General features: G+C 42.6%; 1 protein-coding gene across 1 annotated transcript in view; it reads left to right on the top strand.

The window, feature by feature from the left end:
• The window catches only part of IRS1 (insulin receptor substrate 1), a 58,249-nt gene extending 42,934 nt beyond the window's left edge, over positions 1-15,315 (top strand). The window contains exon 2 of the mRNA XM_059393604.1: positions 14,287-15,315. The gene's annotated coding sequence lies outside the window, so the exon portion shown is untranslated. The remainder of the gene's footprint in view (positions 1-14,286) is intronic.
• The last annotated feature ends 2,914 nt before the right edge of the window (positions 15,316-18,229 follow it).

The raw sequence follows: 18,229 nt of genomic DNA, 5'->3' as shown, positions 1-18,229 counted from the left end.
TGGAAGGCAGGGTGTCTGTATTCCTTTGGGTCGTGGTAAATGCTTGTTTATTTTGGTTCTAGCATCTGTGAGCTAACACACATGGCCCTGCTCACTTCCTCTTGACTGGGACCTCCAGACATCAAAGTAATCTGCATCAGTGTTTTAAAGAGATAGAAATGTAGTGGATCACAGTTTACAGCCCTCTTTTCCAGTCCAACTGTCTTCAGTCTCCCGCAACCTGAACAGTAAGCAGGTGGAAACCCATCAGTGTGGAGGCTGTTGTTGTCTTCTCTCTTCCCAGTATCTTCTTTGCAGTTACCCCCATCCCTTCTGTGTTTTTCAAGGAGCCCTGACATGGAGGTTTCTCATTCTTGTCTAGTTAATTCTTTTAGAACTTTTATGCCTGGAAATTTTTCTTTGTGTTTCAGTTCAAAACTGCTGCTGTAATTTAAGCTCATTTACCCTACTGAGGTGGAGAATAGATGACTTACCATATAGTCTTCTTAAAGTCCCCAGTTAAGCCCTCTTCCTATTCTTTTACTGAAATTAAATAGTATGTTTCCCCTTTTCTTCAAGGTTCTTTCCTCCTTTGCTGCTCAGAATGTGGTCCCCAGACCAGCAGCATTGGGGTCACCTGGCAGCAGGTTGAACTTGGGCCCTCCCACAAACCACATGAATCAGAATCTGCATTTTAACAAAACCCCCGAGAGATCCTAAGCACATTAAAGTTCGAGAAGGACTATTCTGTTTTATTGCTTCATAATTTAGTAATTCCCTATGTACTTTTCTCTAGTATACCTGAAGAGTGGAGACCAAAGCTGGATATGGTATTGTAAATACGTGGAAATACCTATGTTTATCTATATCTCAAATCCCTATTAATTTGATACCTATGCTATTATAACAATTTTGGACCAAATTGATGTGTATTCTTCATTTACAATAAATTAGTCGTTTTCAGAGACTTTTTGGGGTCTTTTCTGCTATAGGTTTGCCCTTTTATCTAATGAAAGTCCCCATTGTATAGTTGAATGACTTGGCTGCTACGAATCTTGCTTTGCATCCTTATTGGGTATCACCTTGTTTTTCCTCTGCGGGGGATCATTTCTTTTTGGGGAGGCTCTTTCCTTCTCTGAATAGTTGGGCTATAAAGATTTTAATGACTCTTGGTTAGAAAGAGGACTATTGGGGTGAGGAGACCCCCAATCTTTCCTCAGTGCTACTCTTCACCAGTGTCATGGGCAACATGATTCTCTTAACCATAACCATATGATCAAGGAAGTCCCCCTAATACCAGATGTAGGACTACTTTGATTGTTCTGTTTATATTAATCTACAAACCCTTTCTACCATGACTCGGTCACTCGGTAGTGGACGTCACCTGTTGAAATGGGAATGGAGCATCTAAAGGAAAAGTTAGTATGATTGCCACCCAGTTGCATATTTTCATTAGTCCTTATACTACCCTTCCCATCAGCTTATTGACTTCTGTCGAATGGATCTCAAGTCACCTTCCTTTAATTCCCTCTAGCTGTGCATTAAAGGAGGAACTCAGCAAGGATCTGGCTGCTCTTCATCCTTGCAATTCTGTTTGGAAGACTCTGGGATGGTCTTTTTTTCTACTCGAAACTCTGTGGGGAGGATCCAGCAGAAATGATGTGTGTGAAGTCAGTGGCTGTGTTGAGAGGCTCTGTTCGGTGCTGCTGATGGTTGGGAATGAGGAGAGCTCAGGGTGGAAGGGCAGGAAGGAAGAGAGGCATCTCCTAAGAATGAGATTTGACGTGGACACTTACGTAGTCACGCTCTTCCTTATACTGTTCAGGAAGGAAAGTAACTAAAGGAAGAGACAGACCACTGCCCATTTGTGACATGGTTTTGTGGGAAAAACGTAAGGCAGTTTTTGAACAGAATTAAGCAAAGTGCACCATAAGGATGTTAATTAAATGTTAATTATAGCCTGTCTGCTGTTGGGTAGTAATGGTGGAATTGTGTGGTTGGATTTTACTCTGAAGGCATTCTGTCAGCTAAGGTGTGGAAAGAATAGAAGCTATTGTTTTCCTTATGAACTTTCCTTAAGAAGCTATTGTTTTCCTTCTGTGGCTTTATTTCAGGAGTATTTGTTCTTATTACCGTTATCTTCGGGTGCCATTTGAAAAAGCTTCATACTTAACCACTTGGAACTTAACTTGTTTTTTCTGTCCATCGTCCGATTTTTAGAATTTTGAACCCTCAGACTCTTCATTGATGACGGTCTCTGTGCCCTGCCCCTCACCCAGCTATTTTTCTAGTTTAAGTTTTAATTTTTTTAATTTTTTTTTAATTTTTTTTTAAAGATTTTATTTATTTATTTGACAGAGAGAGATCATCGTAGACAGAGAGGCAGGCAGAGAGAGAGAGAGGGAAGCAGGCTCCCTGCTGAGCAGGGAGCTCGATGCGGGACTCGATCCCAGGACCCTGAGATCATGACCTGAGCCGAAGGTAGCGGCTTAACCCACTGAGCCACCCAGGTGCCCTCTAGTTTAAGTTTTAGGGAAAACAGACCCGAAAAGTATCCTTCTGGAAAGACATCTTTTTTTTTTTTTTTCAAGATTTTATTTATTTATTTGGCAGACAGAGCACAAGTAGGCAGAGAGGCAGGCAGAGAGAGAGAAGGGGAAGCAGGCTCCCCGCTGAGCAGAGAGCCCAACTCGGGGCTTGATCCCAGGACCCTGGGATCATGACCTGAGCTGAAGGCAGAGGCTTTAACCCACTGAGCCACCTGGGTGCCCCTCAAAAGACATCTTATACTTAGAAACAGCAACTGAAATTTCTATCTTGAACTTTGACTTTTTTTTTTTTTTTTTAAATAAATCATCTTCCCAGGTGAGTATTTCATAAAGTGAAAAAAATCTCTAGGCAATAGTATTCTGACTTAGGAGTCATCTCTTAGAGAGCAAAGTTAGTGGGTTTATTTTAAAAAGTTGACTAATTCTGGAATAGAGGGGACCTAGTTCTTAACTTCCATTTACTCCCAGATATTTGAGGACATTGAGCATGACTAATAGTCACAAAACTCACTGAGTTTTACAAATGATCGGGAGGACTAGATATTTTCTCCATTTCACTAAATGGTGGAGGCAAAGTGAGGTCAAGTGACTTGTCCAAGACCATCCACAAAGTACTGGCTCGGTGGGATGAGATACAAACTTGGGAGTAATCAAGGGCATCTCCCCGGAGGGTCCATCTCCCACGGTCAGTGTAGATGGAGCAGCTTCACACCCGTGAGTCTTCCCCAGACGCTGTTGCGTTGGCCTCCGCCATGCTTGGTAGTCTCCCTGCTTTAGACATTGTTGTGTCTAGACATCCCTGTTTCCCTGTGGAGGAGGGACAAAGGGAAACATGGGCCTGGACTGGTTAATCGGATCGGCTGTCTTCTGGTCGAAAAGGAAGGAAGTGGGATGCAGGAGAAGAAAATTTCCAGCAGCGACAAATGGGGAAAGGCCAGGAACATGGAGTGTAGCCATTGGGATTCTGAGGTGTGGCCATCATAAATAAAGGAAGGTCTTGGAACAGGAACACCTACCTCTTGCCTCACTCTCATGCACAGAACTGATGTGGACCCTAGAGACAGTCAGCAAGCATATTTGGTGGCTTTGGCAACAGCCCCGGAGCGTGGTTTCTCAGCCTCAGCACTACTGACATTTGGGGCCAGATCGTTCTTTGTTGCAGGAGGCCATCCTGAGCGTCGTGGGAGGTTTAGGCGTATTCCCGGCCTCCACCCACTAGATGCCAACAGCTTCTCTCCCACCTCATCCCAACCCCAGTTGTGACAACCGGAAATGTTTCCAAGCATTGCCAAATATCTCTTGCAGGGAGAAATTACTCCCGCCCACCCAAATTGAGACCTCGAGATTTAGTGAAATGCTTGGAGGCTAGAAGGTCTCCACAGAGAAAAGTGTTTTAGCCCCACGGGTGTGTTTCAGCTGAAATCCAGATGGCTCCTGCCTGGCACACCAGAGGGCCTGGGGATCACCTTCACAGACCCCCTCTACCACCCCTGGAACTGTGATCCCCTTAGGGTCACTGATAAATATTCTCTTTTGTTGTTAAGATGTACTTATCTATCAGAGAGAGAGAGGACATGCTAGTGGAGGTGTGGGGAAAGGAAGAAGCAGAAAGGGGGAACAAGCAGGCGGTGCTGAGCATAGAGCCTGGTACAGGGCTCGATCCCATGACCCTGAGATCATGACCTGAGCCGAAATCAAGAGTAGGACGTTCAGCCGCCTGAACTGCTCAGGCGCCCCTGAGAAATAGCCTTCATAAGAATCCCTAACTTAAGAGTCGCCACCACCTCTTAATGAAGAATTTGGTCCAGCTATTCTCAGGAGGCTTCTAGTTCATGGACAGAACGCCGTCCTGGGGAACTTCTCAACAGACACCATTCTCCAAATGAAAACGTGAAAGGCTGAGATAATGGGGAACAGAGAGAGGAACAAGAGCAACGTGGAAGTGGCACTTGAAGGATAAAAGCAAAGGACCATGAACTCGAGGGTCAGTGGGTGAGAGGTCAGCTGCTCCTTGTCAACTGGAAGAATTTTGCCTCTTTCACCTGGACAATAGAGAAGTGTTTGCAGTCGCTTGGAAATCTGCACCATTGTCTGCTTCAAAGACCTTAGAGATGCAAGCAGTGTATACATTATTCGTTATTTCAGATTATCTTTCCGGTGTCCGCCGCCCACCCCAGCTGCCCATCCATTAGCCGTGTACATCTGGCAGCAATTCCAGTTTTTCTCCAAGTTCGTCAGGCCGCGTTGACTGGCTGTGTCACTCCTGTTCAGCTTTGTCAGATGCAAGACTGGGGACAAGAATTCGGAAACAAAAGCTACCCATTTCCTCCCCCAACAATTAGAAACATGCTCCTTTGGAACCTGGAAATAGTGCATAAGAATCTCACTGAACATCCATTTAAGCCTATTCATGAGAATTCTTTGTGAATCCTTTCATGGAGCATTATAAGTCTTTCATTAGCCGACTTAGAAGGGATTGGGGGGGCGCTTCAGGCTTCTAATTTCTTCTGAGAAAGCAAGAGAAGTAGGCTTTCAGCAGTGTTTCTGTGGATAGCATTAATTTAAGATCTACTCAAAGATATGCTAATGCTATCTGTCCTAATATTTAACCCCTGCTGTTCCCTGTGTAGGTAGACGGGTCTTTGTCTAAAATCCTATCCCAGGGTCTTATTTTTAGCCTCACCTCTACTACTTTTACCTTTTATCTTTGTTGTGGCGCTCCCCCCAGCCCCCTGCCACCTTCTCTCTCAGCAAATGTTGTCTCCCTTCCCAAAGCACATCCTGATCCTGGCTTTGGCCTCAGCCCTTGGCTGGCATCTGGCCAATGGATTCATTCATTCTTGCTTGCTTCTTCCACCAGCACATTTCTGGTTAATGTGTGTTTTCAGGTATCAGGAGGAAATTGGAAATCCAGGGTATCTAGTTCTTAATAAGAATGCTTCAAATAAGAGCTAATGTTTGAGGGCTCATTGTGTGTGAGGCACAGCAATGAGAACTTTCCATGTATCAACTCATTTAACCTCAAGAGAGAACCCTATGAAATGGGTACTGTTACCCCCATGTTACAAATGAAAACGTTGGGATGGAAGAGAGTTAGTAGTAACCTGCTCAAAATCATAGAGAGAAGAATGAACAGAGATGTAAATTGTCTTAATCTCCTTTTAAATTTTAACTTGAGAATAAGTTTTCAGTCAAAATTGGTCAGGCTTTGAAAAGCATAACTGCCTTGTGGCAGGACCCTCCTTACCAACTTTACCTCTCAAAGTAAACTTTTTTGGATTAAATTTCCTAAATTACATTTTAGGATTCAGAAGACCATACAGGATACTCCTCACTCAGGGAGTGGTAACTCAAGGTTGCATTACTTTATTGCAAGCCGTGTTACGCCTTCTCATAAACATAACCCAGTTCCATGGAGGTCCCACCTGTGGTCTTCTGTAGCCTCGTATGGATGGGGTAGTTTCGCGTATCCTCCTTCACGTTGACTTTTAAGACTTGCTTTCATAGCCCAGAAATCTTTATGACTTTGCACTTTTTTAACAAGAATTCTTAAGGTAGAGGAAGTCACAATAGTGCATGAATACAATTGAAATATGCTGCCCTATACTTCTATATTGATGACCAGTTTTGATTGATTTCAGACAGTTTTCATTCATCCTTTAGACCCCAGAAATAGCAATTCTTCAGTTTACTTTGAAGAATCTAGATTAAATTCTTCCCCCACGAATGCCCTTAGTGTTCTCAAGGCAAGAAGGAAGACAAAAGATAAAACTTTTTTCTTTGTGATTTATGCTGATGGCCTCCAGGAGATGTTAACTAGATGTGTGCAGAGGGGAAAGTCTTCTGTTGAGCTTGGTCTTATTGGGAACAGTTGAGAATGGCCCTGGCCTCCCTGAGGCCTGTTTAATGACCAGAATACCTCCAGAAGATCAGGGCCACACAGCTGAGGTACCTCGTGGTTCCTTTTTAAAGATGCTTGTTCAGTGCAGTACATTTTTCTTGCATTACCAAGTTCTTCCATAAAGTCAACCACAACCCATATTATCGGGGACTCCGGCTGAAACTTGTGGTGAGTAGGAAGTAGATTAAACACAGGTTTTCCCTTTTCTCTGGCTGCCAAAAGTGATGTCAGTGGTGTTAATGATCCTTACCTCAGCCCGCTGCAGACGGGGGGCCGTCTGTGTGAGCGTAATTCTGTGCTCTGCTTCTTAGGCTCTTACGGAAAAGCTGCTGATGGTTGATAAGAAACAATTGGGTAGTCAGACAATTACTCAAATGTAAAATCAGGCACTTGGTTTCTTGAAGCAATTTCTGATAGGACTCTGGGGAGACAGCAAAGAATGCAAAATCTATTTAGTGTTGAACAGAAAAATTAAAGGCAGTAGGACCGACCTGAGCCCGCTTGTTCCCTTTTGCCTAATTACAGAAACGGTATCGCAACACTTTTTTACTATCTCTATGCCACATTGTAAACTAAGTTGTGATTTTAATTTAAGCCTCCTGGTTTGTATTAAAGCCAGACCAATAAACCTATACCTTGTATTTCTGACCATTAAAAAAAAAAATACAAAACAATAAGCTGATGTGAAATTACAATATCAACTATAAACCTCAGAATTGGAATTTAATTCCTAGGAGAGAGAATATGGGGCAAAAATAGGTCTCATGAAATGAGAAGAAAGACTGACTTTCATGACTTACTTTCTCAAGTAGGCAAGAAGGCATCATATTACTTTCATGTTTTCAAGCAACAGGTTTATTTTGGTTGAGCTCGATTAAAAGTAAAGCTTCCTGTTCCACATTATGTGGTCTGACTTGTGATGGGGAGGGATTGTTTCTTTGAGTTCCTCTGACTGTCATGTATGTGGGGATGCATTCTAATTTCAGTAGAAGAGAGACTGCAGACTTTTTGAGTTCCGTAGCAGAGGGGATAGGGGGAGGGCTCTTATGGTGTTGACCCCACTGGCCTTATCTTTTGCTTTATCAGCACACTCCCTATTAATAAAAAGAATAGGAAATAACTAAAGTGAATATTCTAAAGCTTTAAAGATTTCAGAATGCTTTTTCTTATTTTCTTAATACATTATTGACAGAATACTGTTTTTTGTTTTTTTTTTTTTAAGCTTTTATGTTTGAGTACTCTCCACACCCAACATGGGGCTCCGACTTAGGACCCCAAGGTCAGGAGTCACACGCTCCACCGGCTGAGCCAGTCGGGCGCCCCGGCAGAATATTTTTAACTGTTGCCAACCATAAGTTGTTGTTGTTGTTTTCATCTGTCTTCTCCATAAATCTCTAACCTTCTGGACAAGTTTCCTGCCCCAGCTCCTGCCCTTTGTTGCTGAGGGCAGGAGAGGTCCGTGGTGCTGGCGAGATTCACAGCTGGGGCGTGCAGGCTGGACGGGCAGCTCCCTGGTCAGCCCCTCTCTTCTCTTCTTTTCATAATACATGTGCCTTCCTTTGCTGGTGAGCTCCCGAAGCCATCAGCCCTGCCAGGACAACTTTCACTGGGACACAGGGGGAACTGGAGTGAGGTGGCCTCTCATATGTTGGCAGCTCTCCCTGAATGTTCCTCCCTGGCAGCCGCTGGAAGGCCCGGCCAGCAACCTTGTTATCTGCACCAGCTCTTACCCATGTGACTCACACCAGGCAAAAGTGCTCTTTAAGCAGCTCCGTGAGAGCACTGGCCTGGCTGGTCACTTACCCTTTGCCTTTTAAGACCATGAAACTGGGTCTTGCCAGCTCTGATCTGTCTGGCCTCTTGGAAAAGATGTTGGCTTAGCTTGTTAACATAGAGTAGCAAGCATCTTGTGGTCTTACCTCTAACTTTAAATTCATTAGTTCAATCCTGGGACTGCTGGGTGGCTCAATCTGCGAGCATATGCTTTCAACTCAAGTCATGATTCCAAGGTCCTGGAATTGAGTCCCACACTGGGCTCCTGCTCACTGGGGAGACTGCTTCTCTCTCTGCCTGCTGTTCCCCCTGCTTTTGCTCTCTCTCGCTCAGCTCGCTCTGTCTCTGACAAACAGACATAAAACCTTTAAAAAGTTCTCCAGTTCAATCCTGCCTTGATTTTTCTTTTCTCTTTTTCTTTTTCTCCCCCCTTCTTTTCTTTCCTTCCTTCCTTCTTTCCTTCCTCGCTCCCCACTTAGGTCTGTCCTTTGCCCAAGTCTCCCCTTGCCCTGACATCTCCCAGGTATATCTTCAAAAGAGCAGAGAAATTCTCCCTGTGTCTGGAACTTGAAGCTAGGTGTTAGCTTTGGTTAACTTGGTTAGCTTTTTTACTTAGGTGATTCCCATAGCTAACAAGACTGAGATCCTCCCTAAATGCTACCGTCCAACCCCTGGTGGTAGAACCAAATTCTAAGCCAGGAGATTTCTTTAATAAGCATTTCACAGCCCATCCAATGAGTCAGTGGTCTTCTTTACCCATCAGAGATTGAGTAGTGTAAGTGTTAAAATGCAGGGCACATATACACTCCCAGAACTATGAATTTAGTTAATACTGATTTTTAAAAAATTTTATTGGCCTGTTAACCAGAATCGGGTATGCTTAAAAACAGAATACTTGGCAGTGTTTTATAAGGTGCCTTATTAATTTATGTAAGCATTCTAGAAGGCTTGATCTTCTCTAAGTGAGTGGTAGGATGAATTATGGCATCAGCATCAGTGAGGTGGCTGAAGAAACGAATTGCGGTCACAGTAGTGCTGTGCAGTTGTGTCAAGTAAGAAATCAACAGGTTTGGGAAGACAAGATAAAGAGAAAGGTCACAGGCGCCATATTCAGAATCCTAGTAGGTACAGAGCCATACACCGTGCTGTTTCTCTCTTTATTCCCAGGCGAAGGGAACTGTTTTCTTTTCTCAGAGGAATCCTCCCCTCCTGTCCTGAATACTTTGCCTGTGCCATTCCCTTAAAGACTTGAGCTTTTGGACATTAAAACCAGGAAGCCAGAGGCTTTTTCTACATCAAACTGCCATACTCCTCCCCATATACAGTGAATTGGGAGGAGGAGAAAGGAATAGAATACCAGCAAGGTTTAAAAGTTGGTTGATATTTCAAATATCTTCTCATCACAGATTTTTTAAGAAAGGGGAAGATCTAAATATGATGGAAACATTATTTTCCTGTCCTATTGAAACATTTTTGACATTGAATGTAGAATTCTAAAAGTTCAAGTCCTTTAAGCAAAGGGCGGCTTTAGAACCACAGTTGAATCATGGCTTTCCCTGGCTGGCGAGAATTTGAGAAATGTTTATTCCTTCTTTACATTTTCCTGTGGTGTATACATTTTCTAGATTAAAGTGAAGAATTTTTTTTTTTTAAGTCACAGCTGTTTATTTTAAGTGAAAGAGAAATGTGCCGTTTTGACACATTTAAGTGGAAGAATTCATTCATACAAATTTTTCTAGTTGAATCTGCAATATAAGATTTCAAACCTTGATCTCCATTGCAGAAAAGTCATTACAATAGTTACTTTTTCTTAGGCATAGTTGGGTGAGGAAGAGTTGCTTTGTGGCTACATTTTGCTGTATGAGGGTAGCCAAACAACTTAAGAATATTTTAGTCCTGCTTTCTTAGTGGAAGTAGAAACTGCTAGTAATGCTTTAACCAGATATTTATAACTGTGTTGCCCTTGACTCAAATTGGCAGGAAGTTTCGAGGCATTTGAATACAAGATAAAACTTTTAGTCAATGGGTTGGACCAAAAATTCATTGTTGAAAGGGTGGGGATCTTTCACTATACACATATCATAACCTTTTGCTGTTTTTAGGTGCTTTACAGTGAAGCCTCATCGGTAGGCTGAGTTGGGAGGAGGGCAGAAAAGCCTTATCTGTTTTTCAGCTCTCGTAGGCATAGTTCAAGTGGGTCAAGTCCGGAAGATGTAAATTCCTACCGGATGCAATAATGCAGTAATCCATAGGTCTCAAGTAGCATTGCTCAAGTGTTGACTTATTTGATAATGCTTTAAAAATTACATTTTTCATTACCGGCAACAGGATTAGGTGGGTTTTGTGTTACAAGAAGACACGGGGAAGGGGACAGGAGATGCTGATGTGGTGATGAAATTTTGTCAAAATGTAATTTCCTGCTACTAAGTCTCATGACAGGTGGGTCGTTTTTCTGGGTTCAGAAGTTATTCCCCAGGGAGGTAACCCGAGAGGATGGATCACAGGAACACCACCATTTGATATTTGCCTAGCTCTTCTCCAAGGAAATGTTTCGCTTTTTTGTTTCCACTTCGTGCATGTTACAGATGAATTTTTGCATTTGTAAAACATGGTTGCAATATTTGCCTCTCCTGGTTGTTGAGTCAGTCTGGGTTGTAAATAAAAAGGGACTCTAAGGTACCTCTACCCAGGTCTTCCTTTTCAGTGCTTGGGATAGTCCTTATTACTGCCTTTTTAGTTGTCACTCAACAGATGTTTCTTTCTTTCTTTTTTCTTTTTTTTTTTTTTTTTTAACAGATGTTTCTTAAGTTGAATGACTGTGGGAGGCTAGTATGGGAATTGGTTTTTGAAAAACCTATCTCCAAAATGTATGATATGCATGTGGGCCTTTCTTCAAGTGCGGTTATGGCCTTCTTAACTGCTGTTGTACAGAGGTGGGGATAAAGGCAAATTAACTTTAACCCCATGAACATTACACTAAAGTATGTCTGTAAAGTCCTCAGAGTTCATTTCCAACAAAAGTCACCAGAGCCGTTGTGAGCAGCTATGTTTTGGGAACTTTAGTTTTAGGGTTCTTTGGCTTCAGATAGTATGTCACTGGGAATCAGTACCCAGCTTAATCGGCCCCTTTATTCACATTTGGCTCTCAGAGCTTTTTGGCCATTTCCACAGATCAAATGTGCCCTCAAAGGGCCGAGACTGGCTGCTGTAGAGACCATTCAAAGGAATATGCCCAAGGCTGAGAAGGCTGTCGCAAAAAAAAAAAAAAAAAAGAAATGGGAACTTGAGAAAGCATTCCAAAAATGCCTCCAACGATGGCTGCATGCTTGAAATAAATGTGCAGACCCCAAAGAGGCTTCAAGGAAGGACAATTCTCACTCAGGGGTATCTGTTAAAAATCCGTATAATTTACTCAGGAGCTACGTTTTCTGTATGTACACACACACACACACACACACACGCACACATACACACACCTTGAACAAAGAAAAACAGATGTGAACTTCAGACTTTCACTTGAAGTTGTTCCCGGCCTCTGAGGCCTGTTGATTGCCTCAGTGCCCATCCCCTCCCCCGCCTCAGCATAACCTTCCTCTTTCCCACTTGCTCCCTTTTTCAGAGATCCCCAAGGTGATGTACTGGTACTACACCAGTGGGTAGTCTGAGTGGCTGAGACACGTGCTGATCAGGATGTACAGTAAAGGGCTTTGAGAAGTAGTATGCTGAGACTTTGGAGGGAAGGTTTATGGTGCCATTAATAGACTCTTTTGTTTACTGCTCTTTGAACATGCATACTTGTGGGAAATGATAGGGAGGGGTGGGTTCAGAGTGGCCCAAAGCAATAGATACCAGGATCTGGCAAAGCCCAAGGGTTTTTCCTCCCCAGGGAGGCCCCCAGTCTCTGCCCCTCTGCATCCATGCACGTTGGCGCATGTGGGGACAAAACTGGATACAGTTTGTTCCTGTGCTGAGCTCTTTATCCTGCCATTCTGGATGAGAGCCAGGTATAAAATGAAAAGCATACCGTGTGCCCTTCGCTCCCCCCCCCCATTTTCTATAAATGAGCAGTTTGTTTGTTTGTCTCAAGCCCTTTGATAAAGTATGTACTTCCCACTTCATCTTGGGCCCAGAGCTATGAAGCTGTGTGAAGCTCTGTCTACATATTCTTGTAGGAACATTCTGATAGATTGCTGTGTGAGTTCAGGAAAAACTTGAAAGTAGTTAAGAGATCTGGAGATGGGTCTCCAGGGTTTTTGAAGGGATGGGTTTTCCTTTCACTTGTAGGAACTACACAAAGTCAGTCCTGTTTCGCTGGCAATCAGAGGGATAAGCCTGGAGTCCTTTTTTTGTTTGTTTTTACACTGGTGTCTCTATGGGAAGTCTTTATTTGTCTATAGAAAAAGAGGCTGTTTCCCTATCCCTTAGGGGGCGGAGTTAATATTTAAAAAACATCAACAGAAATCTCATAAAACTAGAGTCCACGTTTGGTAAATTTCAGGTTACCTGAAAGCCAAATGGTGAACGCTAACTGGTGCCAACCATACTTTCCTTCAGGGGAAGAGACAGAAAAACAGTCACGCTGGTCAACATATACAATGTATGGATTGTAGAATCTGTTCCTTTCCTTGGAGCTGACGTGGATTAGTACTACTACATCTGGACGGATCCTGAAACACGTTCTGGTGTCCCTAGACTTAGACGGCGATACCTTAGCCTTGCATTCGAGGTTCTTCGCCATCGGTCCCACCATGTTTCTCAGATTTACCTCCTTCGATCCCTTTTCACATACTTGGGATCTAACACAATCCATCCTTCTCCACTTGGCCTGCCCATGGCCATACCCTTCCCCGGGCCTCATTTTATCACGTGTGTCTGCAGACCTGTGCTTTGTCCCTTTGGTTCATTCCACTCTTACTTAGTGAGTCCTTACTGAGCATTGGCCCCAGTGCAAGGCTCTGGGGAGGCAGCCCTGAAGCAGCGAAGATGCGATACCATTTCCACATTCCCAAGCTATCACTTTTCTCCCGGTCCAAGCCAGACGTGTCAATGAGGTACTTCCTTTCTGCTCCCATCTAGAAGCATCTTTCCTTCCCTCCATGCAGCTAGAGTATCTTTTCTGTGCATCTGTCATGGGATTTACCCCCTTTTTCTTTTGTATTCTATTTATGAACAGAGCTTACCTGCCTTCCTAGATTTTCTAGAAAACGGGGCCTGTAGCACAATTCAGCTTGATATCCCCCATAACATTTAATGCAACCTGTTGCCTGTTTGACAATATTTACCATCTAGTCTGCACCATTCTATAAGGTATGTGTAGATAACTTTGAAATACATAAATGTGGGCTTCAGAAGGTCTATCTAATGTTAATACTGGAGATCAAAAGAGGGCTTATGAGGTTGAATAAGGTGTCTCCTCTCTGGAAGGGCCTGGGTAATACCCTGTGAGGTCTGCCTTCTGGAATTGCATAGAAGCAATGTGCTTCTGCCAGAATAGCATTTCTATTAGATCTATATCAGAATCCTTTTTTTTTTCTTAATTTAATGATTAACTACATCTGTTTCACTGGGTCTCCTTCTACATCTGAAATCCTCATGTCAAGCAATGTCATGTTAAAAACTGACTTCAGATATTGTGATGTTAGGCCCTGCAACTTCAAATTCTAAAATCTGCAGTTGACTTTGAACCAAAAGAAGATGAAGCACAGCCTGACCATAACCTCTTCACCATGTTTTATAGCAGTTTGACGCAACAATTCTAATTCACATTTTGTGATCCTCAGAACATCAAAGTATTTTGTGTTTTTGTGTTACTCAACTCTGAAACCTCCAAATCCCATCGATCTGTTGACTGATTTAATATTGACTATTTTGAGTTTGTATTTGCTTTAGACTCTTGCATTTTGAAAGGGGGGAAAAGTTAAGTACACTTTGTTGATTTTATTTAAGTACATAGTACTGTTTGTGCCTGTGACATCTGCCTATCTGATCCTGCCTCCTTGTTAAAGAAAAACCCATAAAAACTGATGGAATGGTGCACTTTGTGATACGCCCGTGGTGACGAATCCTTTTCGTTTTCCTTTCCAGAATGAAGACCTGAATGACCTCAGCAAATCCTCCCTTTCCTCATGGGTACCCAGACTCTGAATATTTCACGATTCACAACCAGGACCTCACATCTTCTTCCTCAGTAGATGGTACGATGCATCCATTTCAGTTTGTTTACTTTCTACAATCCTCAGGAGTTCCTTGACTGAACTGCACGTACTATATTGTGCCAAGCAAAAAAGCACTGTGACACCAGAACCATGAGTCTGCATAAACTTCATCGTCAACCTTAAGGACATAGCTGGCCACGTGAGCTGATGTGCCCACCACCATGCCGCGAGAGAATGGGTTTACTCTCCTTGCATTTACAAGATCCATTTCATCTGCTGCTGAAACTGTGTATGACAAAGCATCGCTGTAAATTATTTCATCCAAAACTGTTCGCGTTGGGTGGAGAGAGTATTAAATATTTAACATAGGTTTTGATTTCTATGTGTAATTTTTTTAATTAAAATGTAACTTTTCTTACAGCACATCTTTTTTTTGGATGTGGAACTGAGGTATACTATGTTCTGTTGTAAAGAGTGGAGCAAATACTTAAAACAAGGCTAATGAGAGTAGACTAGGATACGATCCTTGTTTTAAGATTGTAATTCAGAAAAATAATATAATAAGAATCATAGTGCCATTAGATGGTTCTCAGTTGTATAGTTCTATTTGTGGATACTATCTCTTGTAATATAGCCCTGATGTTGAGCTGAGATCCTTACGAGAATTGATCTTCATTTTGTATTTTTTCCTGTAAGGCAGTAGGCCATGTTAATTAAACTGAAGGAGGATATATTCTACTGGGTGTTTTCAAGTGTCAGCTTAAAATTGGCCATTGAATGGAAGCAAAATTACAAGCAAAGGAAATCAAAGTCTTCCATTGTATATACTGTAAGGAGGAGGAGACTTGGGTGATCCCTTTAAATCAAGAGCTCTCTTTGGAATGAACAATGTGGGTGTTTGTAAATTCTGGAAATTTCTTTCTATTCATAATAAACTAGAGACTGTTGATCTTTTCTTCTCCCCTTCCCCCCACTTCTGTAAGCTTCCTGCTACCTTTTTTTTTTTTTTTTTTTTTTCCCCATGCACTTGTTAGGATATTTGTTTTCTGGCATTGTCTCGAGAAAGGTGGTTAAGACAAGTGAGTGCTTGTCTTTGATTTCCAGCCGGGAGTTAAAATTCCAGAAAAATGGTTTTTATCATGACCAGGGCTACCTGTCACTTCCCACAAGACCCTATCTCTTGTTTCCTGAGACCATCCTGTGTTAGCTACATGATTGAACTGAATATAACTGGTTCCACTTGCCCTGGTGGGTCCTGGCCTATTAACAATTTAGTCAATAAAACCCAGTGCACAGAGAGCACGTCAAAGCATAATGACCGGCTCCTGAACCATCTAGCCAGCAGGGAAGATGTTAATCCTCTTCTTGTTTGAAATTTTTCCTTGTGAAAAAGAGAAGGCCGTGGATGTATTTAAAGATACTGCCCACGGTGTTTTTCATCTTTTTTGCCAGGAAACTTCCTAAAGGTTAAGTGAATTAATGCCAAGGTCGGGCTCCCTCAGAGTCTGTGGAAACTCTGCATCAGAATTTCCAGCCCTGCTGTGGAGGGGAGCAACATTTCATTTCTCTGATGGCTTGAGCTCCCTGGGTTGGGGAGGGACTGCCAGGTAGGGGCCAGGGCTGGGGACCACTGCGGTGGTTGCTGCTGTCCCTCGGCCAGCCAGTCGGTGGCCGGGGGTGGGGTGGGGTGGGGGGAATCCCTACTCTATTCAACAGGGAGTGGAGATAAATGGAACCCCTCATGCTGCTGAGGCCTGTGTTACTGTTAATTCAACCGGATGGCATGTACCTCACAGAATGTTGTACGAAGTTCATTGTTGCAGATTCTGACCATTTGCATGCTCATCAATTTCTAAGATGAATAGGTCTGTAGTCCTAAGAATCCATTGTTTTCAAGGAACTTGCATTTGCTGAATTACATCATTTCCTATGAGGAGAGAACACTACCGATTTTAAAAATCTGCTATGATTTAATTTTTTTTTTTTTACACTTTTATAAAAAAGACTTTCTCGGCCAAACCAACTTAAATTTTTTCAAGTATTCTGACTCCTACTCCTGCCTAGTTTAGGAAGAGAGCAAGCTGTCCTGCTTTCTTCCATTGAGGACATAAGTAGTTAAAGAGACATCAGTGAACAAGGTCAGCCCTGACTGTCTTCCTATGAAGCTGGTTATTATTTCTCAAGGAAACTATACTTTGAATATGTATTACCGAGATACCTCTGCTTTGTGGAGTACCAACATGTTTTGGGTGAGAACAGAAATCAACAGACTGGAAAAACCATCTCTTGGTTAATTTCTCTGATGTTTTGTTGAGTCCAATAGCATAAAGGTAAAAATCCTATTTTAATAAGCTGCTTCTAGTAGTCCCTGAGCTGGGTTTGGTGGTGGAGTCAGACTGCACCAATTTAAAACTGGAAGTGGCCGGTATTTAAGGCAAAAACTCATGCTCTGCTTATAGAGGGCTTGACCTTGAGCGACATCAGCTGCTAAAATCCATGTGTTCAGTTCCTATTGAAAGCTGGCTTTTATCCATTTCCAAGTATTTGTAGGCCAGCCAAGGAATTACATTAATGGGGCTTCTCGTGGCCTCTGGTTAACCTATAAGTTAGTGGCTTTTTCCTCCTGAGACCAATCTTTTATAGTGTTCTTTCTTAGAGACCTAGGCAGAGTTTTAAAATTCTCCTTTGTGGAAAGAACAAATATAGTTTATGACTTTGATGATATCTTCATTCTGGGCAGGGGAAAAAAAAAAAAAGTCCTAGAACCAGCTAGAAGTGAAGAGAATCCATTAATGATCAACCCCCTGAGTCAATAATGACAATTCAGTACTGATGTTACATTTGTGGCTATTTCTTGCTGACTTTCAAAGGTCAGGGACTCAATCTAGGTTGACGGCAAAAATGGGTTTACTAAAAATCATTGAGCCAAAAGTAGAGGTTTTTTTACGCTTTATTTCCCCCTGTTGTCTCCTACCTTTTAAATTTGAGACATTTAAAGGATTAAGAAACAATTTTACTATACTGTAATGAACAGTATAATACAATACTGAAGCCCTGTTTTGATTAATCTTGCATCCTGAATGCAATACGCTAGGTAGTTAAAAACTTTTATTTACTGCAGGTGGTTTAAAAATGGGAGGGGAGCTAATTGTCCAGTGACAGTAGAGCTATGGGAAATGGGAGAGATGTGAAGTGCTCTGAGTGCTTTGGCTAGAGCTCTGTGGGTCAGTCCATCATGCAGAGAGGCCCTGAAACCAGAGACCCTGTGGGAAGTAAGACCTTGACTGGAGACAGAGAGGAGGACCATTTGGAAGGCATGCAGAGGAGGATGGATGGGAGCCAAACATGAAATCGCTTTGCAATGACTTGACAGGGGAGTTGGTGTGCCTAGGACATCGTGTATGTTAGTTGGAGGTAATGCTGCATTCATAAACACTGCTAAAAAACTTTAGCGGAAGAAGCACGCACTCCTTGGGATGTGAGGAAATATGGCCTTGCCAATACTAAGAGAGAGACCTTGTCTTGTGATCTTAGCTCTGGAGAGCAAAATACCCTTCTTGTCAGTAGAACTTCAAGGGTTAAACACTGGTACCTTTGATCATCTCCAAAGTCAAGCCAGATAAGATCTTGGAGGTCCCACCATAGCTCTGTCCAATCGTCTCCTAGGCACGGGTAGAGAATGTGTGGGTGGGATGCTATGTTGGGTTTCCCACAGCTTGTAACCAGAACATCCAGTTGGATGCTGAGAGGAGGCAGAAAGATAGTGAAGGGGGTTGACCCTATTCTTAAGGAATTTAGCTTATAATTAGCTAATAAGATTAGAAAACATGGCTTAGCTGGAGAGTGATCTTCCTTTCATCATTTGTTGATGA

Source organism: Mustela nigripes, chromosome 3 (assembly GCF_022355385.1).
Source record: "Mustela nigripes isolate SB6536 chromosome 3, MUSNIG.SB6536, whole genome shotgun sequence".
Classification (NCBI taxonomy): domain Eukaryota; kingdom Metazoa; phylum Chordata; class Mammalia; order Carnivora; family Mustelidae; genus Mustela; species Mustela nigripes.
Note: the sequence above shows the minus strand (reverse complement) of the source record. Positions and strands in the feature narration are given on the sequence as shown.